Source organism: Macrotis lagotis, chromosome X (genome assembly GCF_037893015.1).
Source record: "Macrotis lagotis isolate mMagLag1 chromosome X, bilby.v1.9.chrom.fasta, whole genome shotgun sequence".
Classification (NCBI taxonomy): Eukaryota; Metazoa; Chordata; class Mammalia; order Peramelemorphia; family Peramelidae; genus Macrotis; species Macrotis lagotis.
Genome location: NC_133666.1, coordinates 131,450,416 through 131,476,061, shown reverse-complemented (window position 1 = coordinate 131,476,061; position 25,646 = coordinate 131,450,416).

The window sequence follows — 25,646 nt, the reverse complement described above, 5'->3', positions numbered from 1 at the left end:
TTTAAACCCTATGTTTTTGGAGCTTGCAGCCTTGTTTGGTTTTTGTTGTTTTTCCTGGAGGCTATCTCCAAATTTGTTTAATTAGAATTTCTATGTTCAGAAATTTTCTATGTTCAGAAATTCTAGGAAGTTCTCATCTATGATTTCCTTCATTATGGTGTTAAGATTTTTTTTATTCTGTTGTGTACTTCTGGGAAACCTATGATCCTTAGGTTCACGCTATTCATTCTGTCTTTGAGATCTATATGTTCGCATGCAAAATATGTATATTTTCTTTTAATGTTATTAACTTTTGTTACTTTCTTTTTTTTGGGGTAGGGCAATGGGGCTAAGTGACTTGCCCAAGGTCATACAGCTAGGTAAATTATAAATGTCTAAGACTATATTTGAACTTAGATCCTCCTGATCCCAGGGTGCTCTATCCACCTAGGTGCCCCTCAGTTTTTGTTTCTTTTTTTCTAGGTTGTTCTTTACATTGGTATCTTTGCATTCCTGATCTTTTGTTCTTTCTTCCATTTTTTTGATGAGACTTGCCATTACATAGTTCAAGTTTTTCTATTTTATTATTTTTTTTATAGTACAGGAAATAAATTCTTCTCCAATAATTCTCATTTTAAAAATTACTTAGCAATAGCATATTATGTTTCCATGTTCTCATAAAATTTGACAGGATCCTTTATTTCTTTTTCTTTTTTTTTTTTATCAAGCGTTAGATCATTTTTCTTTCATTTTGCAGTATTTATTCATTAATAATGAGCCTAATCTCATTTGCTGAATCTGGAGGCCTTATTTCTTTCTGTCAGTTGATTTATGTTCAAGGTCTTTGAGAGTTTTTCTTCTTGAAACTTTTGACACTTTCAATTCTCTCCCCCAGACCATATTTTCCTTATTACTCACTTTCTGACTCTCTCTCCACTCTATTGTTTCCTTAGAGACTGGATTTCAAAGCATGTTAGTCTCCTTCCATACTGAACAATTCATGGTTCAGCAGCCTTGGTTTCTGGCACAACTGACTTTTGAATGATCAGAATTGACCCCCAGCTACAGACTGTGCTCTTCCCCTCAGGTTAGGTAGAGTGCTCCCCACATGCACTGTATTCTATCTTAGTGACCTATTTTACTGTCTCTATGACTTAGTTCTCTCATCTGCTATCAGTAATTTTAGAACCTGTTTTTTTTCTGGTATTGGCAGTGCAGTTCAGGGCTTTGCAGTACTGGTGTTTATAGTTTGCAATCCCCAGTAGGCTGTTTCTTCTGAAGGCCTATGACCAAGCTGACTGTCACAGCCCAAGTAAACTTTCACAGACTGGTACTCGAGAGAGTGGGGGGACAAGGTACAGGGGAGGGTTTGATGTAAGCCTGTGTTGTTTCCTTGGGTTTGCTAGTGCAGCTTCATTACCGGTAATATGAAAAGTGGGTGAAGTATAATGAGTGGACTCAGGGTTAGTGAATATCAGTTTCTGGGCTTGGGGGTTTCTTTTTTTAAAACCTTTTTAAAAAAATTGTGTGTGTGTGTGTGTGTGTGTGTGTGTGTGTGTGTGTGCTATGGCATGGAGATAGCTGAAATTACTGTAAATTTGGGGATGGTTTCTGTTTTGGAGAGGTTTGAGCAGTTGTGAGGATCAAAGAAAATGTCTAGTCTTCCATCCTGCTGCCCATGTCACCCAGAAACTGTGGAACTCTCAAATCAAGTTTATAGGCATTTCTTGAATCTTTACTGTTTTCCATTTACTGTGTTCAGCACATAGGGATTCAAAGAGAGGCAAAAAAAAATTCCTGCTCTCAGGGAGTTCACAGTCTAATGGGAACTCCATTAGAGTTACTCCAAGTAACACCTCATATCTCAAGACATGCTTATATGGGGCATGGCTCACTCTGCTTTCCACACACACTGTGGAACCTTTAGAGATATTTAACTCTTTTTTTAAAAAAATTATTTTATTTATTTAAGGCAATGGGGTTAAGTCACTTGTCCAAGGTCACACAGCTAGGCAATTATTAAGTGTCTGAGGCTGGATTTGAATTCAGGTACTTCGGACTCCAGGGCTGGTGCTCTATCCACTGCACCACATAGCTGCCCTGATATTCAACTCTTAACATCTTAACATGACTGACTATGGGCATGTTTTTTCTCAGTCTCATTTTCTTCATCTATAAAGTAAAAGGGTTGTTCTTGATAGCCTTGAAAGTTTGTGATATGATATCAAGAACTCAGAGAGACCACAGAGGCTATCTAATTCAGTCTGCTGTGTTTATACAGATGAGGAAACTGAAGTCCCCAAAAGTTGTGATTACTTAAGATCATGGTAAAAAAGAAGGAATTTGAAAACAGATCCTCTGAGTATATAATCAATGCTTTTCCTATTGTACCACATCCTTTCTCTAAAAAAATAAAGAATAACTAGCATTTATATAATACTTTTTTCAAAGTGTTCTTCATCTGTTATTTCACATTATCTTTGAAACAACACTATGAGGAAGGTTGCTATTATTATTTTCATTTTATCAATGAGAAAACTAGGCCTAAGAGAGTACAAGTGACTTGTCCAGGGTCACACTGATAGTAAATACTGTATTTTCCTATGTATAAGATGCACCCTTTTTAGAAAAATTTGGGGTCTAAAAACTGGGAGTGTCTTATAAAGTAGTTTTAGACTTTTTACTTGCATTTCTCACTTTTTTTGGACTTATCTTTGAGCTCATCATTTCACATTTGTTATTGGCATATTAGGTTACTTTTTGCCACATTCTGTCTAGAAATGGCTCAGAAAAGATTTTAGTACAATGCTGAATTCAAGTTCAAAGTGATCCAGTTTGCAACAGTGAATGAAAATTGTGCTACTGAACATAAGTTTGGTCCTCCTCCAACTTGGAAAACAATATGAGACTGGGTATGGGAAGAAGATACCCTACTGAAAACATCATGGCAGAAGAAGGTCATGAGAGGCAGGTCAGCAAAATGGTCTGATTTAGAGAGGGAAGTGAAGGTATGGATTGAAGAGCAAAGGGCAATTGGAATTCCTGTGTCCACAAAGATGTTTCAGCATGAGGCAAGAAGAATTGCTGATGAAAAAGAAGTTACTATTTCAAAGTAGGACACAACTGGTGCTTAAGGTTAAGAAATGGAATGGACCAAGAATGAATCCACACATCAAACTTACCCAAAAGATGCCTGAAAACTATGAGCAGAAGGTCCTTGGAATTTCATGATGAATAAAACAGTTTCAATAACTTTATGTAATACAATTTCTTTAAAATTTCAGTATTCAAAATTAATGTGTGTCTTATACATGGGGAAATATCATACTTGAGGTATGAAATAGGACGTGTACAATTCATTATGTACTTCCTTTTCAATAGTTACTTTAACTTGTTATGATAATATTCAATTGATACCAACAGTACTTTTATTGTAGCTTTGTAATCTTTAGGTTATATATAGCAAGCAACAGAATTTGTTTTGCATGCCTTTTGATAGCAACATCAGAATAACTGGTTAGGCTTTAAATGAAAATAATTGGTGATCATATCCAGAAAACATTGTCTAAAAACTACTCATTTACAAACATGATTTTAGCTGTTGTGATCTTGTTGTCACTGAGAGGTAGTGGTGAGATTTTTAATTCTATAGTACCATACTTGACTAAGAAGTCAAGGAAATATCAGAGACCAAAAATTATTTTCTTTATCTCCTGTGGACATCTTATTTTCATCCCATTGTTAATTCATGCCTCAAACTCTCCTGGAATGTATAAGTCTAAGCTTCTGTCCTAAACAGACACATCCAAAGACCCTACTGAAATGTAAAAGTCTTAGATCTTTCTCAAATTCACCCCAAGGACTTTTCTAGTCCTGGGTACTTAGATATATGGTAGGATTTGCCTCAACCCCTTTTCCTAGGATCTAGACTAAGTATTGCTCTCCTACATAAACTCTGCCTTTACTGATGCTGCTGTTATCAGTCCAGTTGCAAGCATCATGCAGTTACTTCTAATCTCTCTTCCTTATACTGCTCTCCTTCTTTAGGTCACTTATGGCAACTGATGTTGCTGCTGTTCCTAACTGTCTAAATGTCCTGCTGTTTATCCCCTTGAGAGATCAGCCATTCCCAACTTCCTTTACTTCCTCTATCTCATCTCTTCTTTAGCTTCAGCTAACAACAGTAATACTTAAATAAATCTCTTTGTCCCTAAATACTTTTGGGACAGAGTTGGTCCTTTCATGAATTCATCATACATTTGAACCTGAAACTAGAACACCACAAAAATTTTTTAAATTATATTTTTACATTTCATTTTTAAACTTCTTCAGTAGCAATATGCAAATAGTACTAGGTGGTGCAGTAGATAGAGCACTAGAGTCTAGAGTCAGGAAGACTTCTTTTCCTGAGTTTGAAGTGCCTCAGGCACTTACCAAATTTGGACCCTGAGTAAGTCACTTACTCTGTTTACCTTGGTTTTTCCATCAGTAAAATGAGCTGGAGAAAGGAATAGTAAATCACCTCAGTATCTTTGTTAAGAGAACCCCAGATGGGACAAGAAGAGTCAGACATGACTGAAAACAATTAAATAACAATAACAACAACTATGTGAATGCTTTGCTTCTGAAGCCCCTAAGCTTTTAAATTATAGAATCATGAAATCAGAGATTTGGAAAGGAGCTTGGATGATTTCCCAATTCTTTAAGAGATGCTCATCCACTCTCTACTCAGGACCACCAATGCAAGGAAACCCACCACCTCCTGAGGCAATTCATTCCACTTTTGGACAGTTCTTATTGAGAAGTTTTCCTCATATTGAGCCAAAATCTGTCTTTTTGTTTTGTTGTTGTTCAGTCGTTCTTCCACTAAATTTAGCTCTGCCCTCTGGGACCAACCAAAGCAAATTTAATTCATCTTCCTATGACAGCCCTTCAACTATTTGAAGATGGTTATCATGCCCTCTACCCTCTGAATTTTTTCTTTTTCAGGCTGAACATGCTCAGCTCTTTCAACTAGCCCTTATATAATTATAATGCACACCTTTAACCTAATTGAATGGATGGGGAAAAAGCAATATGATATGATGGCTAGATCTTTGAGCATGTAGTCAGGAGAACTGGGTTTGAAATATATTAACTCTGACATTGGACAAGTTACTTAAACTTATTAGTAAAATGAGGAAATTATAATAATGATGATGAGAGATTAGATAGATAGATGAATAGATAGATAGATGGATAGATTGATGGGTAGATATATACTGATAAATAGAAATCATTTATATAGAATTTGAGGCTTGTGAATACTTTACAGATATTATCTCTTTTTATTTTCCTGACAACCCTAGAAGGTAAATGCTCTTATTTTACCCAATTTATAGATGAAGAAATTAAGACAAAATAACAGTCTCACAGCTAGTAAACATATGAGATAGCATTTGAATTCAGTTCTTTTTGACTCCATATCCAACACTATTCACTCTACCATTAAGTTGTTTCTCCTTACCTTATCTAATTTGGGACAAAAATGCATTGCAAGCCTTAAAATGCTTTATGAATGTAGATAATCACCTGCTTTTACTTAATATTTTCTTCTTCCTAGGTTTTTGTGATAGTACTCTATCTTGGTTCTCCTTCTACCTGACAGCTCCCTTTCTTTCTCCTTTGATTAATTTTCTTTCAGGTTATGCCCATTAATTGTGAATAAAAAGGCTCTGTATTGCGACTGCTTCTCTTCACTCTTTATTCTTCACCCTCACTTGCTGATCTCATCAACTCTTATGAATTTTATTACTGTCTTTATGATGATGATTTTCATATCTGCCTATCTTGCTTCAAACTTTCCACTGACTTACAGTCTTGCATCTCTCACCTGCCTTCTAGACATTGCAAACCAGATATCCAGTCATTGTTTTAACCTCAATATAGCCAAATTGAAGTTCCTTATTCCCCCCCCCCCCAATATCTCCCCACCCTCCACCTTTCCTCTTACCATAGCAGGCAACACTATTCTCCCAATCCTTCAGGTTCACAATCTAGAAGTCATCTGGTTCTCCTTACTTTCTCTCTCCTCCCATGTCCAAGCTATTGCTAAGGTCTGTTGATTGTACCTTTGTAACATCTCTTGAATATGCTTTCTTCTGTTCTCTGACACTACCCTCATTCTAATGAGGGACTTTATTGTCTCAGACCCTGATTACTTCAATAGCCTGTTGTAAGGTCTGCCTCTTGAGTCTCTTCCCACTCTAATCCATCTTCCATTCAGCTGATAAAGTGATTTTTAAACATCTACTATATGTCAAACACTATGCTAAAGGCTGGGGATACAAAAAGAGACAAAAGACAGAACTTGCCCTCAAGGAGCTTAAAATCTAAAACATACAAATAAATATATGCAAAGTAAGCTACATATAGGATAAATAGGAAATCATTAAAAGAGAGAAACCACTAGAACTAAGAGATATTTGGGAATCACCCCCCTAATAAAAATCATCCTTCTTCTCAATAAACTCCAGTGTCTCCTTTTTGCCTCTAGGATCAATACAAAATGCTCTTTTTAAGCATCCAAAGCCCTTTATAACCTAGATATATTACTCTTGTATACATGAACTTTTTGATCCAGTAACACTGGTCTCCTGGTTGTTCAACATACAAGATTACCATCTCTCAGGTCCAGGCATTTTCTCTGTCTGTCCTCCATTCCTAGAACAGAGATTCTCCTTCTTTTACTATGACCACTGATCTCTTTGTCTTCCTTGAAGTCTCCCATTTTCTACTGGAAGCCATCCCCAATCTCTTTTAACACTTAGTGGTTTCTCACTGTTAATGATTTCCTATTTATCCTGTATATAGCTTACTTAGCATATTTGTATTTGTATGTTTTCTTCCCTTTTAGATTTTAAGCTCCTTGAGGGCACGTTCTGAATTTTGTCTCTTTTTGTATCCTCAACCTTTAGCACAGTGTTTGACATAAAGGAGGTGTTTAATAAGTACTTATTTCCTTTTTTGCTTTTTCTTCTTCCAAATTACTTTATATTATAATTATTTTCTATTCACTTTTTGGTGTATATATTGTTTTCCTCAGTTGTTTTGTTGCTCAGTCATGTCCAACTCTTCATGACCCTGTGAACCATCACATGCCATTCTGATGTCACGGCTTTTAGCATTTTAATGTAGAATTTTCTTGGCAGAGATACTGGAATTATTTGCCATTTCATTCTCCAATGGATAATCTTTTGTCAGAACACTCCACTATCAATTGTCCATCTTGAGTAACCCTACAAGGTATGGCTCATAGTTTCACCATGACAAGGCAGTGGCCAGGAGAGGTTTCCCTCAATAAGCTACAACAACAATGTAGAGCTTTAAGCTTGGCAAAGTGCTTTTGTATATATGATCTCATTTAATTTTCTACAACAACTTTATGAACCAAATACTACTATCCCCATTTTATTGATGAGAAAACTGAGGCAAGCAGAGTTTTCAGGACTTCACATAAGTGGTGAGTGTCTAAAGTAGATTTTGAACTCAGATCTTGACTCTAAGTCTAACCCTCTGCCCACTCCATCATTGACTTCCTCCTTAAACTTCTTCAGGGCAGGAACAGTTTCTTGCTCATATTTGTATGTCTAGAATCTAGCATAGGACTTTGAACATAGCAAGTGTTTAATATGGTTTTGTTGAATGAATGCAATAGTCCTCCTACTGTATCTGGTCAAATTGTATGCATTCAAGTGTAAGACTTTACTTTTATCAGTAATGAATTTTATATCATTAGATCTGACTCATTATAATAGATTTTGAGGTTTTGTAGGGTTTTCTTGTTGTGCAGTCCAACATGTTATCTATATCTCCCTGATTCATATCATTCACAAATCAGATTTTTTAAAAAATGTTGAACAGACCAAGACCAAAGAGGTCTTCAGATTTCCATTGGAGAACTGTCCCCACCCCCATTTCTCCAGTCAGGATTAATTGAGATATTTCATTGCACCTAATCATTTAATTTTTTCCAAATCTTCCTTCTTGCTATCTTTTTGCCCAAATCTCTCAGATTTATCTATATAGATATTCCAAGAGAAGGTCAATTGACTTTGGTAGAAAATGGCCTTGTTTGTATCTTTTGTAGTTCTAGTTCAGAAGATAAGCAAAAGACTTTCTGCCATCTTTTAATGAGCTGATAGGAAATAGTCACAGAACACCTTTGCATGCTTTAAATTATAAAGCAGGTACACACTTCTTGAAGAAGGCTCCTTGAATAACTAGATTCAAGGAGTAAGTCATTAAAGACTGCCTTTCAAATTAGAGACAAAGAGTATAGTAGATGGAGATTAATATGAATTGCTTTGAGATGCCCAATGAGGCAGAAATTGGGATTTCATACAGTTGTGGCAGGAACAGAGTAGGGAAGTATTGTTGTATTGGGAGACAGGTCCCATGAATACTATTGCAGAGAGGATGGGACAAAAACTATTTTCCCATCCTCTGATTGTCTAAGCACTTTTTGGAGTCATGCTACACACACACACACACACACACACACACACACACACACACACACAGACCCTCCAGGAAGCTTCTGATCCTTACTTTGGAGACCACTAGTTTAATCCAATCACCTCTATTTCACATGAAACCAAAGAATTTCATCAGCAAGTAATGCAGCATATCATTCAAATAATTCACCTCTTTTTAAAAAAAATATAGAAAGCATTTGCTCATTTTCAGTTTTGAGGTCACTCATTTAAACCTCACAGAGGGTAAGTTTACATTTCTTTTCAATGACTTTTGTTCCCTACTTCCAAGTGTGAAGTGTATTCTCTTTGGAAAAGAAAACAGGATAAAAGTAAGATTTAAGAGTGTTTGTCTTCTTTTTTTTTTATCAGCAATCATCAGACTTGTGTGACTGCATAGAAAATTCATCAACCAATTTGAATTTTTAAAAGACAGGTATGGAAGATGGAAGCAAGGGTAGGTCACTGCGATAAATACAAAAGAGTAGCAAGGTCCTGTAAGAATGTTAGGAATGTTTAAAGCCCAGAACGAGCTAAGGCTTGTGATGAATGCTAAGGACAATAAAAAAAGATCTTTTCTTTAGCTATGTTGGGGGCAAGGGGAAGATTAAAGCAGAGAGGGCTATTTGTCTGCCCTGGAGGAAAAACTCATGAGCTTGTAGTCATCTTGCCTTGGATGGCTGAGCCCACACACTGGGTCAAGCAGCACACAGCAACAGAGGTCAGCAAGCCTCTCTTCTGTATCTACTGTGATCATAAGAACCTGCAGTTGAGTCTTGGGAATAAAGGTCTGTGAACAGACTTCCAGGTTGGGAAACTTGTTGACACCTCTGCCATCTGATAGAATCAAAACCCTTAAACAATTCATCCTGTACTACTGACAGTGAGATGGTCCACTGTCCATTCTCTGGGGCCATGTTGATTTCTAGCTTGTCCTTGGTTTTAATGTCTAGGTTTGTCTGTAATCCACAAATGAGCTCTGCATACCATATGGTTTCATAATTCAGATTTTTTTCCCTTTTCAATGGAAGAGTATTTTTGAATTTTTTTAGCAGGAAACTAGAGGTTTAGTATCTATATCTCTATGTTGTTTACCTAAATTTTGTCCTTAAAAATTAAGGAAAAAGAATGGGTTATCAAGGGGCTTATCCTTCCCAAAATACCTTTAAGAATGGGATTTTGAAAATGTATGAGTATACATGAGGCTAAAGTCAGATAGATGCAGCAAATGATCTCCAGAAACCCCTTCAGTATTAGTCTAAAACCACTTGCTGTGGAGGTTTTGTAAAAGTCATCAGCAAGACCTTGCAAAGTCTTTAGATGTGTGTGTGTGTGTGTGTGTGTGTGTGTGTGTGTGTGTGTGTGTCTGTATGCCCTAGGGGACAGTCTTTGGCACAGTATGATAGCTATAATCTAACTTTCACAAAACAGGGGGTATTGAGGGTCTTGCTCTGGGTGAAAGAGAAAAAGTGAATCTATATACTAGTACTGTAGCATGGGCTGTCATGGCATAGCGATATTCATTCTGGTGCATGGATTTGCCACCCAACACATTGCCACCATTCCATTCTCATGTGTGACTGCTCCAGTGGATTAAGAATTTTAAAGGGAGCTAACTGGCATAGTAGAATCAAGAATCGGGGCAGCTAGGTGGTGCAGTGGATAGAGCACTGGCCCTGTGGAGTCAGGAGTACCTGGGTTCAAATCTGACCTCAGACACTTAATAATTACCTAGCTTGTGTGGCCTTGGGCAAACCACTTAACCCTATTGCCTTGAAAAATCTAAAAAAAAAAAAAAGGATCAGGAAGATCTGATTTCAGTCCATCTTCAGCTATGTGACATTAGGCAAGTCATTTAAACTCCTTAGTCTCATTTTGCTTATCTATAAGAGGGGAATAATGATAACAATAATAATGGTAATAATTTATATTACAGGGTAAAATGAGATATTAACTTAACCTTACCTTAGGTAAGGTTATATATACCTATATATACTAACCTAACCTTAAAATGCTATATAAATACTATCTATTTTTAATGTTGTCATTATTTTTCAGTGTGTCTATGCTTCAGTCCTAACTCTATTTCTTTTTGACCCTAAGCCAGTTATTTCTTTAAAATGAATTTGGACTAGAACATCTTCTAAGATCCTTTCCAACTCCTAGTTTATTATTCTAAGCATATATTTGTATTTTCAGGGTAACTGTGACTAGGAATCTTTTTTCAACCTAGTGGCTGTATTCTGGGCTCTAATCAACTTCTGAACCGGAATCCCAGGAAAGGTCACTTTGACTAGAGACTGAAGTTCCCAACATTTATCCACCATTGTGTGAAGGAGATAACCCAAGAGGCCTCAAGCCAAGAAATACAGCAAAGTGACATCCATTTCAAGACATGGCCCCTGGCTCTATTCTCTCAGTATCCATCATAAATGATGATCCTGGTTTTATGGGCTATTCCTGTCCTGACCTTCAGTGAAGGAGAGACAGATTTTGTTTGGCAAACCTTATCTCCAAAGCTATTGCCTCCCTGTTTCCCAATTGCTCAGAGTTCCTCCTCCTTCAGGTCTTCAGTCTATAGGCTTTCATTTGGGACTCCTTGATGTTTGTGTGACTTGTGACTCTGATGAGTGTTTTTAATATCTCCTGATAAGCTGCCTTAAAGCATGGTAAAGACATCTCAAGATGGCTAGTTTTCTTCAACTGTCAGTGTTCTCATTCTCAAATTACTTTGTATATTTTTGTTTTGATTAACTTTAAATTGCATATATTTTTATACTTGTTATCTCCCCTCAATATAATACAGGCTCATTGTGAGTTGTTGAGTTCAGTTTTGCCTTATTCTTCATGACTCCATATAGGGTTTTCTTGGAAAAAATCCTGGAGAGGTTTGCCATTTTCTTCTGAAGCTCATTTTACAGATGGGAAAGTGTCTGAAGTCATGTTTGAGTTCAGAAAGATGTGTCTTCCTGATCCAAGGCCCAGCACTTTATCCACTAGATCACCTAGCTGACCTTACTCATTGTGAGTAAGGATATATTTTAATTTTTTTGTACTTACATCCTTACAAAACATTTTTGTAGAGGGAGTTCTTAGACAAGGATGAGTTGGACCCACTCTAAAACTACTAACCTTAGTTCAGGTTGTCATCACCTCTCACCTAAAATTACTACAACTACCTCCTAATTGATCTCCCTGCCTCACATCTTTCCTCACTCCAGGCTAGTCTATTTACTCTTATAATTTTCCTTATATCTAGAATGGAACTCATCTGTTTAACTTTTAATGTTCTTCATACTCTGGTCCCAATCTATCTTTCTAAGCTCTCTGGACATTATTCCCAATTCAACACCCTGGGGAACTAGCCCAACTGGCCTTCTCTGAGTTCTTCACACAGAACACTCTATGTCTCAATACTTTGCCTTTCTGTTGGTTTTTTCACTTGTCTGGAATGCTCTATCTCCTTTCCTTGTCTATATAGTTACCAATATATATTGGGGCTTTTTTGCAAGACAGTGGGGTTAAGTGATTTGCCCAAGGTCACACAGCTAGATAATTATTACCTGTCTGAGACTGGATTTGAATTCAGGTAGTCCTGATTGCAAGGCTGGTGCTCTATCCACTGCACCACCTAGCTGCCCCGAAACCTTTCTTGATCCCTCAATTTTTAGAACCTTCTCAATCAACTACTTTGTGGTTAATTTGTATATATCTATATATATCTATATATATATCTATATATATCTATATCTATATATATATATATATATATATGCATTCATTTATTTTATATTTATGCTTCCCATGTATTTATATGGGCAGCCAGGTATGGGAGAGAAGAGGTATTAGACTGTCTACCAAATTGAAGGTCTACTGAGCCATTGAGCTGACCTCATTGCTATATGCCTGGACAGTCTACCAGTGCCATGTCAGGAAACTGAATCACTTACAAATAAATTGTCTTAGGAAAATTCTGAAGATCACCTGGCAGGAGAAGATGCCAGATACTGAAAACCTTTCTTGAACTAAACTGCCTAGCATTCCAACATTACTACAGAAAGTGCAACTATGATGGGCTGGTCATGTTGTTAGAATGCCAGATGTATGCTTGCCAAAAAGACTATTTTATGGAGAACTCACACAGAGCAAGCACTCATAAGGGGGTTAGAAGAAGTGATACTGAGACACCCTGAGGGTCTCATTGAAGAACTTTAGAATTGATTGTGTAGCATGGGAGACACTGGCACAGGACCACCAAGTATGGCATGCCCTCATCAATGAGGGTGCTGCGCTCTATGAGGAAGGCAGAATTGAAGCAGCTCAAAAGAAACGTGACATACATAAGTTTATATTACCTATCCCAGGTGTTCACATGGACTATTTGTGCCCAACCTGTGGTAGAGGATTCTGAGCTCATATTGGTCTGATCAGCCACAGTTGAACATGTTGTAATTTGTCTCAAAACATAATGATATCATTTTGGTCTTCTTTGATAACAAAGGACGAGGGCAGCCAGGTGGCACAATATGATTCCAGGGTGCTGGGCCTAGAATCAGGAAATTTCATTTTCACAATTTCTAATATGGTTTCAGACAATTACTTATTGCCTAACCCTGGGCAAGTCCTTTCACCCGATTTGCCTCAGTTTTCTCATCTTTAAAATGAGCTGGAGAAGGAAATGGCAAATCACTCCAGTATCTCTGTCAAAATATACTCAAATAGGGTCAATCAAGAGTTGGATATGATTGAATCTTTGAACAACATAAGCTTTATGTATTTATTATTTCCCCTTCTAGAGTGTGTAAGCACCTTTTTGGTTTGAGTTGTTTCTTTTTATTTAGATTCCTAGTACCTAGACAAAATAGGCACTTAATAAATATAATTTTTGTTGATAATTGATTCAAAGATTAGTTCAAATGTAACTTCTCATATTAGACCTTCTGATCCACTTAGCTGTTATCATACCTGCCCTCATTATCTTGTATTTATTTTGTTTATATTCTCTAATTATTTATATAACTGTCTCCCTCCCCCACAGCACCCCCCAAATGTACATTCCCTCAAGACAAGGACTGCTTCATTTTTGCCCCTGTATCCTCATCAATAGTAGAATGCTTAGAACATAGCAGGCACGTAATAAATATTTATTGAATGATTGATCATGTAGTAAAAATTGCCCTCAATGCCCTAGCTGTCTTAGACTCTGGGAGTGAATCCAAGCTCTTTCACATATAATCTTTAGTTACCTAAAAAAAGCCTCATCCCTGTATGACTAGCCTGGATATAGGACTCCACTGACCCATGCTTTGATAGGAAGGCAAGATGGAGAATTGGACAGCTGCCTTGCCTCCATATGATCCCTTTCCTTTTTCCTAACTCCTTTTTGGGAAGCAATCATCAAATCAACATTACTTTTGCTATTTGAAGGACATAAACCTTATTGTTCTATATCACTACTTGGAATCCATATGATTTGGCAACAGGATTCCTATGATTCTGAGTGAAGCCAGAGGGAAGTGGGTTTTCCAAGTTTTAGATTGGATAGGCCAAAGCTCCCTTCTCTATCACCCATTGCTTACATATATGCTATACAACACATACATATTATTCATAACATGTTATAGAAACACATATGGATATTAGCCTCATATTTCATCTGTCCCTATATCAATTTCCCCTACATTTTCATACCCTCTGGAAGCCTTGTACTATTGTTAAAAACTTCCCTTTATATTAGGACTGTGCCCATATTGTTGGCTCTTAATAAAGTATGCAATGAGAGCAGGGATTGTTTTGATTTATTTTTATGTATCATCAGCATCTAGCATCGTGCTTGACTTTTAATAAATTCTCAAAATATTTACTTCTACAAGCAGAGTGGCTAGAATGTTTACTTGGAATCAAGAATTGTTTTGTTGTTTAATCATTTTCAGTCATGTCTGACTCTTCACAACCCACTTTGGGGTTTTTTGGGCAAAGATACTGGAGTGCTTTGCCATTTCCTTCTCCAGTTCATTTTTCAGATGAAGAAACTGAAGCAAACAGGATGAAGTGACTTGTTCAGGGTCACACAACTAGTAAATGTTTGAGGCTAGATTTGAACCTAGATCTTTCTGAATCCAAACCCAGCTGCCCCTGGAATTCTTAGAATGAGTTCAAAGACAGTATGACCCTGGATAAGTCATGTAACTCTCTCAATCTCAGTTTCCTCATCTATAAAATAGGAGTAGTACCTACTTATCAAAGGTGTGAGAATTAAATGAAATAACATACATAAAATACTTTGCAAACCTTCACACACTATATATAAATGCTAACTTAAATAGATCTTTATCTCTCTATACCTTGGTTTCATCATCTAATATAAGAAGGACTTCTTATATTATAAATGACCTCTAAAGTGCCATCTAGCTCTAAATTTTTATTCCCAGATCATCTCTCCTTCAAGGAGAATGGAGGGGGGGAAGGTACCAGAGAAACATATTTTGATAAAAGGTAGAAGCATGGGGAAAAGCTAAAGTAAGCCCAGAGATCACTGAACAATTGAAATATTAAAAACCCAGAAGAAGATATGTGACTTGTTCAAGATCCCTCAGTTATAATATTAATACTAATAATAATTGCTAGTATTTATATAATATTCTGTTTCATATATTACATTATAAATATTGCCTCATATTATCCTCACTACGACACTAGGAAGAAGATGTTATTATAATTCCTATTTTATAGATGAGGAAACCGAGGCAGTTAGAGGTTCAATTATTTGTTCAAGGCCACAAAACTAATACATGTCTTATACTGGATTTGAATTCAGGTCTTCCTGATTCCAGGTCAAATGTTCTATCCATTGTGCTATCTAGCTGCAAAACTGGCAAAGTGAGATTTGAACTTGCTTCCTTTGCATCTAAATCTAGTATGCTTTCCAATTTATAGTTTGTAATAATTTTTAACTGGGATTTTCTGACATTGTAATGAGCTGTTTTGTGAGGAATCTAATTCTCTGATATAGGAGATATTTAGAGGTCATATGAGCTGTTTTAGGGTCATTCCAGCAAGGCATCCTGCTTTGTGTAAAAGGATGAGCTAGCAAACTTCTGGGCAGCTATATAATGCAGTGGTTAGAGCACTGGACCTAGAATCAGGAAGACACCATCTTGAGTTCAAATCTGGGAAGAACATAACTCTTTTTAATTTCATTTCTTCATCTGTAAAATGAGCAGGAGAAAGAAATGGAAAACTACTTTTCTTTGCCAAGAAAACTCCAAATGGGATCACAAACTTCTAGACATTCTTCCTAATAAGATTTCACAGAAATGTAAAGCTTGTTAGTGCTCTGCAGTGGATAAAAGGCTAAATCAGTAGATGCCACATCTACAGCAGAGTTGGGGAAATTCCTCAAAGCAGTTTGGGCAAATTATAATAATGCCAAGAAAATAAGTTAGGATCCAAAGAATAAAGATTTCTAACTTCTTACTCCATCCCAAATCCTGAGAAAAGAGTTGAGGATAAAAAGAATGAAAGAAAAAGAGAAGAGAATGCATAACTTGAATGAGGGGGATGTTGTGGACACTGAAATATTTTCACTTACGTGGAATTATTACTAACATCATAATTCACACTTGCATAGTATTTCAAGGATATAAACTCTTTGCTTGCAACAACCCTACAAGGTATGATTAAGTATGATTATCTGTCCCTGAACAAATGAGAAAACTGAAGCAGTCAGACATTAAATGACTTACTTGAGTAACATACTAGATAAGTATCTGAGGCAGGACTTAATTTGATTCTATTATAGTCTCCCACATTATAATCATTAAACTAAGAAGGGACTTTACAGATCAGAAAACTGACCAAATGAAGGAAAAAACCCTCCAGAAATTTAATAACTTGCCTCAAATCCCATCATTCAACAGTATCTACTATGACACTGTTACTGTAACTTTGCATTATGTGCTAAGCATTGGGCCACTACACTTTCAGGCTAGCATTCTTTCTTTTAAAACATAGATGGACAGAGTTGAGACCAGAAAGAACTAGATTTTCATTCAGGCTGCCTCACTTTGCTGCTTCCTCTCACTTACCAAGAAAATTGTAGGTTCCCTTACCAACCACCAACCACCATTGCCCTTAGGGCTAGACCATTCTTAGGAGGGGACCTTGGAACTGTAAGCCTGTGCCAGAGCCAAAACTAGATGCTTCAGTGGGACTGGAATGAAGCCATTTGCTTCTGTGGTTTCTCTCTTAAGTCATCCTTGCTATCCTCTTAGGGGAACAGATATGTTTTCTCATTCAGGACAGTTAAAACCAGATACTGTACACCAATCAATGTAATTGATCTTTCTTTTCCATTAGTCTTCATATTCTTTTATAGGAAGCAAAGAAACAAGCATTTATTAAGGTAACATAAATATTACTTTATTTGATCCTCACAACAATCAGGGAAGAAAATATTAGTATTTTCTCCATTTTACATTTCAGGATATTGAGGAAGACAGAGGTTAAGTGTTTTGCCCAGATCTTGCCTACACAGCTAGCAAATGATTGAATCTGGATTCAAATTCAGGTCTTTCTGACTCTATCCATTGTACCACCTAGCTGTGAGTAACTTAGACTAATCAACTTTATTATGACCTCTATTGTTCATTATTTTGGCCTGAGAAGTTATCAGTTACAAAACAGAATTCATTAAGAGGGATACAGTATATTGTAGAGTATAGCATATTAATTTTGGAAACCGAAAGACATGCGTTCTAATTCTGTCTCTGAGACATTGAAAAAGAACAAAGATATGTTCAATGTGTAACACATGTGAACCTCCCACCTGCATGAAGGTGGGTTGGGGGGCCATTCTATCTTATCTCATTATTTGAGCTCTGTTTGATTTTTGTACTTTCATTATTATTTGCTTTTACTTTTTTTTAGTCTGTATATATTGTTTTCTTGGTTCTGCTTACTTTATCCTGAATCAGTTCAAATAGATCTTCCTATGCTTTCTCTGTATTCATCACACATATTATTTCTTACAGCATCATATTTCATTGCATTCATGTACCATAATTTATTTAGTTTAGTCATTCCCCAATTGATGCATATCTACTTTGCTTTCAAAAATTAGCTAGCACAAAAAGTGCTATTTTAGAGTCTATTGGGCTTTCTTCTAATTGATGGCTTCCTTGAGGTATGGAGTCTCTGGATCAAAGGGTTTGGACATTGGAGTCACTTTTTTTGAATGATTCTAAATTGCTTTCTAAAATGGAATATGATGTAAGGTATTATTCTAAGTCTAATTTCTGCCAAACTTTATTCTAGTTTTCCCAGTAGTTTTTTAATTAAACAAGGAGTTTTTTCTTATATATTTTATGTTTTCTACTTTATTAAATACTGGGTTACCAAGTTTCATTGATTCTGGTTCTTCCTCTATTCTATTAATCTATGCTTTTATTTTTTAACCAATGGTATTATTCACTAATTTTCAGTAATGTCTGGCTCTTTATGACCTCATTTGGGGTTTTCTTGGCAAAGATACCAGAGTGGTTTGCCATTTTCTTCTCCTCTCATTTTACAGATGAGGCAACTGAAGCAAACAGGGTCAAGGATCTTGCCCAGGGTCACATAGTTAGTATCTGAGGACAGATTTCTACTCAGGAAGATGAGTCTTCCTTACTCTAGGACCCTCATATTATCCATTGTGCAACCTAGATGCCCTTCTTAAACAATGCTAAAAAGTTTTGATTAGTGTTGCTTTATAATATAGTTTGAGATATAGAAGTACTATTCCTTTCTTCCCTTTTTCTTTTCATCATTGCCCCTATATAAGGTCATTTTAAAGGATTTGTGCCAAGCCTGGGGGAGATCAGGAAAGCTTCTCATCCAAGAGGTGATGCCTGAGGAGAGCTTTGAAGGAAGCTAAGGATTCTAAGAACTACAAGGGAGGAGGAAGTACATTCCAGGAATGAGGAACAGTGTGTGTGGAACTTTGGAAATGGAGACTGGAATTGTCTGTGTGAGGATGAGCAAAAAAGGCAGATGTCTGGATTAAAGGGTTCAATGGTAAGGCAACTGGAGATAGGTTGTAAGGGCTTTAAATGACCATCAGAAGACTTTGCTGTTGATCCTAGGGGACCCAATTGCTTCAATATCCCATCTCCTACCTCTGTCTATCCCATATGCCTGGAAGGTTTTCCCTCCTTGACTCTGTCTCCTAACTTCCCTAGCTTCCTTCAAGACAGCTCAAATTCTACTTTCTGTGAGCTTTCCCTTTCCATTTATTTATCTTCATTGTACAAGGTTATTTACATGTTGTCTTCTCCATTAGAATAGCAACTCCTGGGGGGCAAGACATATATCTGCACCTTTCTCTGAATCTCAAGCACAGGACCTAACATATAGCAGGCATTTCGTGAATGCTTGTTGACTGGTAGGAGCACCAGGATATGTTGAATTCAGATTATAGCATGGTCAGACCTGAGTGGAAAGGAGATAACTCCCCACATTTTCCTGAGGAGCAGTTATCTCTGCTAATAGACTTGCCAACTGGGACATATGAGTGTGTGTTTGTGTGTGTGTGTGTGTGTGTGTGTATGTGTGGATGGTGAGAGTAAGGTGTTATGCTGGTATCCAGAGGGTACTAAGTGAAAACTACAGGCAGGGAGGTTGTTGAGAGGGCCAGGGATGTGCTGGCAAATATTTAACAACATTTTTAAAAAAAAATTGTGCATATTTTAAAGTTTATTTTGCATAGTTAACATTTTCTCCATCATTCTCATAAGTCTAGAGAATTAATAAAATATAACTCATATCCTAATTTGAAATGTTTACTGATTTCAGAAGTATAAAAGTTTACCAATCAGCTCTCTTGGGCTAATAGGAATGACATGAATGCTTCAGTAAGTGGTGTACCAGGTGTCAACCAGCTTTGAAATCAAACAGAAAAGGTTTTAAGAGAGGCAAGCTTTATCAAATGTTTTGGTAGCCTTACCCTTACTTAAGGGGACCAATATACCCATTGTTGATTACCCTGAAGTGTGGGCTCAGTCAAGAAGTTTTCTCTGGGACCCATTTTTACTCCTTTTGACCTACAACTCCATGTCTACTGAAGGGCTAATCTCAAAGACTTCTGGTTTGAATAGATAAGATCATATCTGTCTCAAGCTCTGGAAAAAGGATGACTTTCTTTTCCCTTCCTTGGCCCCCGGTAGCTCTAGAAAATAGTACTCTAGCTACATACTAGTTTCCAGGGAGTGTATAAAGGCTATGTTAGAAAGATCCCACGATCTCTGATCTCTCTCTTTTTTTTTTTTTTTTTTTTTTTTTTGCTTCATGCATTAGGAGGGATGTTGGAGGCCCCAGGGAGCATGAGATTGGGAGATAGGAAAGTAGGAAAATTGCATTCCAGGAAGTGAAGGGAATCAAGGACCCTGAGGCCTATCTGTCATAGAGAGCCCTGAGGATGCTGAGTGAGAGAAAACCAACCCAGTTGGTATTTATTGAGTGTGCCATGTGGCTATCATGGGCCAGGTTATGTGGAAGAGTCAGGAATCTAAGACTTGTCTGTTCTTTTTTGTCATTCAGTCCTTGTCCTGATGAGAGGTGGTGGTGGTAGTGGGGGTCACACAAAAAGGGAACCATATCTAGCTGTTTGCATGCAAAGAAACACAAGATGAACACTTGGGTGATTAATTCATGTTCAATTAAAAGGGGATGATGTGGTGGTAACCTAAGGCCTCCAAAATTAGCAAAAAGTTGGTGAGAGAGAAATAGAAAAATAGAGGAAAGAAGGAGGGAGAGAGATATACACACAGAGACATACACACAGAGATACACACACAAAGAGACACATACACAGAGGAGAGGGAGAAAGGAGGAAGAGAGGGAGGGAGAGGAGGGGGTGGGGAGAGGGGGGGTGGGAGGGAGGGAAGGGGGAGAGGGAGAGGGAGAGGGAGAGGGAGAGGAAGAGGGAGAGGGAGAGGGAGAGGGAGAGGGAGAGAGAGAGAGAGAGAGAGAGAGAGAGAGAGAGAGAGAGAGAGAGAGAGAGAGAGAGAGAGAGAGGTTTATATCATGTCCTTTCTTTCCTCACTTCCAGAAGCTCTGACTTGTTCCCTAAGGGGGAAGGAAAGCCACAGCAACCTCTAAATAAACATCATCCACAGCCTGAGTTTTCTCCCAGAGCCCCTGATGAAAGGAACCGGGTTGGAACACAGGCTGAGGAGGAGCCCAGTTAATATATGACAGTCATTATCAGAGGTGAGCAGGTCATTTTTAATTTCAGGAAGCAGTAGGGAACAGGGTCTCTCCCCCCTCCCCCCAGAACTGCTAGTGATTTATTGATGTACAAGGAGGCTGCCCACACATGAGAAGCTGGGCTGCAGGAAGGGGGTTTTGTTTTGTTTTGTTTCTCAGGGATTTTGGTGCTGCTGGAGAGCTAGAGTTCATTGGACAACACTCAGAAAATGGACAGATGGAAAAATCAGTAGATTGAAGTGGTCCTAGAATATCCATACAATTCCTGGTGACATCTTCTTCTGTGGAAACACCTTTGGTCCTGGTCTAGTACAGGGGTTCTTAACCTGGGGTCCAAAATGCCCTTAAGGGGCCCATGGATATGTTATAGGGGAGTCTACAAATTTGGATTGGAAAAATATATTTTTATTTCAATATAATAGGTTTCCTCCACTATGATTTTATTTGGGGATTGGGTGGGACAGGTGGGCAGCAGGTTGGCAAGAAGCATTTATTTTTTCAAATAATAAAAATTATTGATTTTTATAACAAACTTTGCAATCTCTATATTTTATTTTAAGTATTTAAAACATGCATATAAGAAGGGGGGGAGCATTGACTTCATCAGAATGACAAAAAGGACCACGACACCAAAAAGGTTAAGAACTCCTGGTCAAGAGGTCCTGTCATCCCTAAGATGATACTATCACACATTACACAGGAAATGCATAGTGGTTTGTTCTTCATAGTTCCCAGGGCCTGAAGAATGCTCACTAATAGAATAAACGGAATTAAAATGATTCATTCTAATAAACAATATAATCATATAAGGGACAGTATGGGGTAGTGGAAACCACACAATTCTAGCATTTGAGAAGCTTGTATTCTTATTTCTGTCATTAATTAGTTTTATACCCTTGGGTAAGTCACTTGTTCTCTCTGGCTCTTATTCTTGATCTATAAAATGAGGAGGTTAGGCTAGACAACCCTTGAACTCCTTCCAGTTCTAAAATTCTATATTCTTCAATGAACCAAAATGATATAGGGAAGACAATTTCTCAGAATCCTGAGACAAATGTTTTATCTTAATGTTTCAAACTTAAATGTTTTAAACTTAAAATTTCAAATCTATCAACAGTTCTCAATCCCATGACCTCCAGCAGTTCAGTCAGTGAGAGGCCACAATAGAACCAGCAAATGATAACAATGTGATGAGCTTTGGAAGCAGGGGTATGCAGGGGGCCAATTCTATTGGTTCCTGGGAGTCAATTGTTATTCATTGTGAGAAATAATGCATCAGACATTGGCAAATGCCCAAAATTAGGGTCTAATTTTATTTTATTGATTTCTAGATTTATGAGGAAGCATCTAGGTGCTACAGGGGATAAAACGCTGGACCTGAAGGCAGGAAGAATCATTAACAGATTTCTGAAAGGGATGAGGAAAATGTTAATAAAACATAATAAATTTAAAAGGAAATTCTATGTATATTTCCTTCCCCAGAGAGTGAGTTGTTAAACATTGATCAACATATCCCTATATAAAAGATTGTGGAGGCAGTATGGGACAATGAACATTATAATATCCACCAGGAGTGTTGAATTTGGTATCAGAATTACCAGGTACAAATTCTGCCTTTCCAACTTTTTTACCTGTTTGACTTTGGAGCTTGAACCTGTTTATAAAATTAGAGTATTACATTTGAATGAGCTTTACAGTCCCAATTCAAATTTATGATCCTTATTCTTTCCAAGTGATCACCTTAAGTTTGAGCTCCAGGTCCAAGTCATTGAAATAAAACAATACCCAACCTTTTTTTCTTTCTTTTTTTTTTTTTTCAGAAAGCCAGGGTTGAGAAATCAGTGTTCTAACATGATTATACCTTTTAGGGACAGATATTCTATTCTGTTACAACCAGGACACAAACCATTGAATTTAAGGTAAGAAAAGCTTACATATTCCATCAAAGGAGAATGAGGACTATTACTGGGTGTGTTGTATCCTTCCCCTGTGTCATATCAGGATTTAGTGCTAGATGGCAGCTAATAGTCTGATACAATGGAAAGAGAAAAAGATTTGGATTCAGAGCATGTGAGTTCAAATACTGATTCTTCTACTTATTATCTATATGATCCCAGGTAAATAATTTAACTTCTGGTACTTTCATCTGCAAAATGAGGGGCTTAAACTTTCAGACTTAAATCTACAAGCTTTTCACCTATGATATTGTCAATTCCTCAGGACACCAATTTCTCTTATTTCATTTAATAAAATGTAAGCTCTTTGAGGCCAAGGAATTTTTTGTTTTTCCTTTTTATATCAGCATAGTACCTAGACAGGTTAAGTACCTAATAAAGGCTTGAGGATTGATTGATTGATTGACTGACTGATAGATTGTGGATGGTCCAGAGGACTTGCATTTAGCCCCACTTTCCTAAAACTTCTCCAATTCCTGTACCCTAACCTAAGGCACCAAACTCATTTTCCTTCCTCTGTTTCTACCACAAATCTTGGTAGCCACTATTTCCCTTGTATTTTCCCCTTCTACCCTGTCTGCACATACTCCAGATCACAAACACAGGTTTTATTCCCAAAAGACAATTAAATTAAATTTGCTGAGTATTGGTTACTTTAAGATGTACCAGATTTTCTTCTAAGCACTAGAGGGATGTGATATGGGTGGGTGTGTTTCATATATATGTGTGTGTGTGTGTGTGTGTGTGTGCCTATATATTTGGTTCATATATATGTATGTCATCTGGGCAAGCATTTTATGGGCCTTTTGCTGAATGGATGAAGAAGGTGCTGGTTTTTAGAAGCCCCTGCCAGAAAGTGAGTAATCATTCAATGTCCTTCCAGAGGAAAAACCCTGCACCAGCAAGCTCAAACAGAGAGTGGAGTCAGGGACATGTAGGGATCTGCCCCTGGCCCTTTGCACTGAACCTGCCCTGTTGATTACACAGCCAGCTGGGAGCCAAGGGGAAGACCCTTGGAGCTAAGCCACTCATCTCTCTGAAATGCTCCATTAAAAAAAAAAAGAAACATCATTAGGAGAGTTTTAGAGTTTAGGGGTCATCTAGACCCCCCCCCCCTTACTCACTCAAGACATCCTCTCTACAGCCACCTAGTGTCATATTGAGTAGGGAGTCTGGTACTTGCTTTTATGAGAGTTTTCTAGGGTATTTGAACTCTGGCACAGGTCATGACAGGCACAGCTTCAAGAGTCCTTTACAATCTGCCATTCCTACCTTATTCTAAATCACTTCTCTTCACATACTCTTTAGTCTAGCCAAACTGGATTTATGTAGGTTCCTACACACAACTTTGAATCTCCCCTTTCCAATATCTTTTTTCAGGTTATCTGTCTCTCATGACAAAATACCCTCCTTCCTCATCTCTGCCTCTTACAATTGTTCTTCAATGTTCAGTCCAACTATTGCCTCCTATATGATGCCTTTCTTCATCCCCTGTTGCTAATGTGTTTCCCTCTTCCCTATACTTTATATTTACTTTGTTTTTATTTTGTTTATAATTTTACTATGTATATACATTGTTTTCTTCTGATAGAATATAGGCTTCTTGAGGACAAAAACTATTTTGTTTGTTGTTTTGTTTTGTGACCTCTCTCAGGATCCTTGTTTTGTTTTGTGACCTCTCTCAGGATCCTCGTTTCTTCCTAATGTCTACCCAGTGTTTTGCTCAAAGTAGACTCTTAAAAAATGGTTTAAGAATGAATATGTGGAGTCTATTATCTTTTTTTTTTTAGGTATGACTTGTCATCATAGTTCAAAACTATTTGGGGAATGAGTCTTCTGCCAGACCTTTGTGTCCATTTTCCAGAAGGGGAAAATGAGTCTCTAGGAGAGGCCTTGACTTGCTTGGGGTCCTATATCAAGGATTGCCTCTGCCTTTTCTAGGCTCTATGTAGTTAATAAATATTTATTGTTAATAATCAAAGTTGACATTTATATAGCATTTATCATGTTCTAGAACTGAACTAAGTATTTTATAATTATTATCCTTTTTCATCCTCATAACAGCCAAGAAGAGGTAAAGTAACTTATCAAGGGTCACACAGCTAGTAAATGTCTGAGATAAAATTTGAATCTAGGTCTTCCTGACTCTAGACACAGTATTCTAACCACTGTGTTGCCCAGCTGCTCCAATTGACCTACTGAAAATTTAACAATTGGCTCTTATGAACTGATAGGAGCTGACTTTAGATGTCTTTTCTGAAGAATAATTGTTCTCAGATAGCAAAAACATTGCTACCTATTTGTTGAGTTTATAGTAGAGATTATAGAAAAGGGCATAGGATGCTCTTAAGGTTATGAACTCTTTCAAGTTCTGATTTATGCCAATTAACTAAAAATCATCATAGTATTCATATGGTACTTTTAATTTTGCAAAGCATTTTGTATGTGTTATCTCTTTTGATCTCAGTTAGAATTATAGGATCTTGGAATCATAGAATGCCAGAGTTGAAATCACTTTTTAAAGTCTATAAAAAACCAAAATAGGACATTAAGCCCTGATTTGCAACTTTTGTCTATTTCAGAGGAATAAATGCTGAATATTTAATTCTACTTGAGAGTTAGTACATGATGATTCTACCACGCCCTTGAAGTCTGGGTAAGGCACTTCCACTTTCTGTATCTGCAAAATGAGAATGATAACTGCATCTACCTTCCAGAGTTGTACAGATCAAATCAAATAACATAGGTTATAAACCTCAAAATGCAATATAAATTCCAACTTACTCTTATCATAGAATTTTAGGCCTCTAAAGAACCTTAAAGATCGAGTTCAACTCCCCTACTTTAAGATTTTTGTCTTTTTTTCACATTAACTTTGGGAAAAAGGGAAGCAAAACCTAGTGTGAAGCATCAGGAGTACAAGTAACTTTGTTTCAGGCAGTGTGTGCTACTG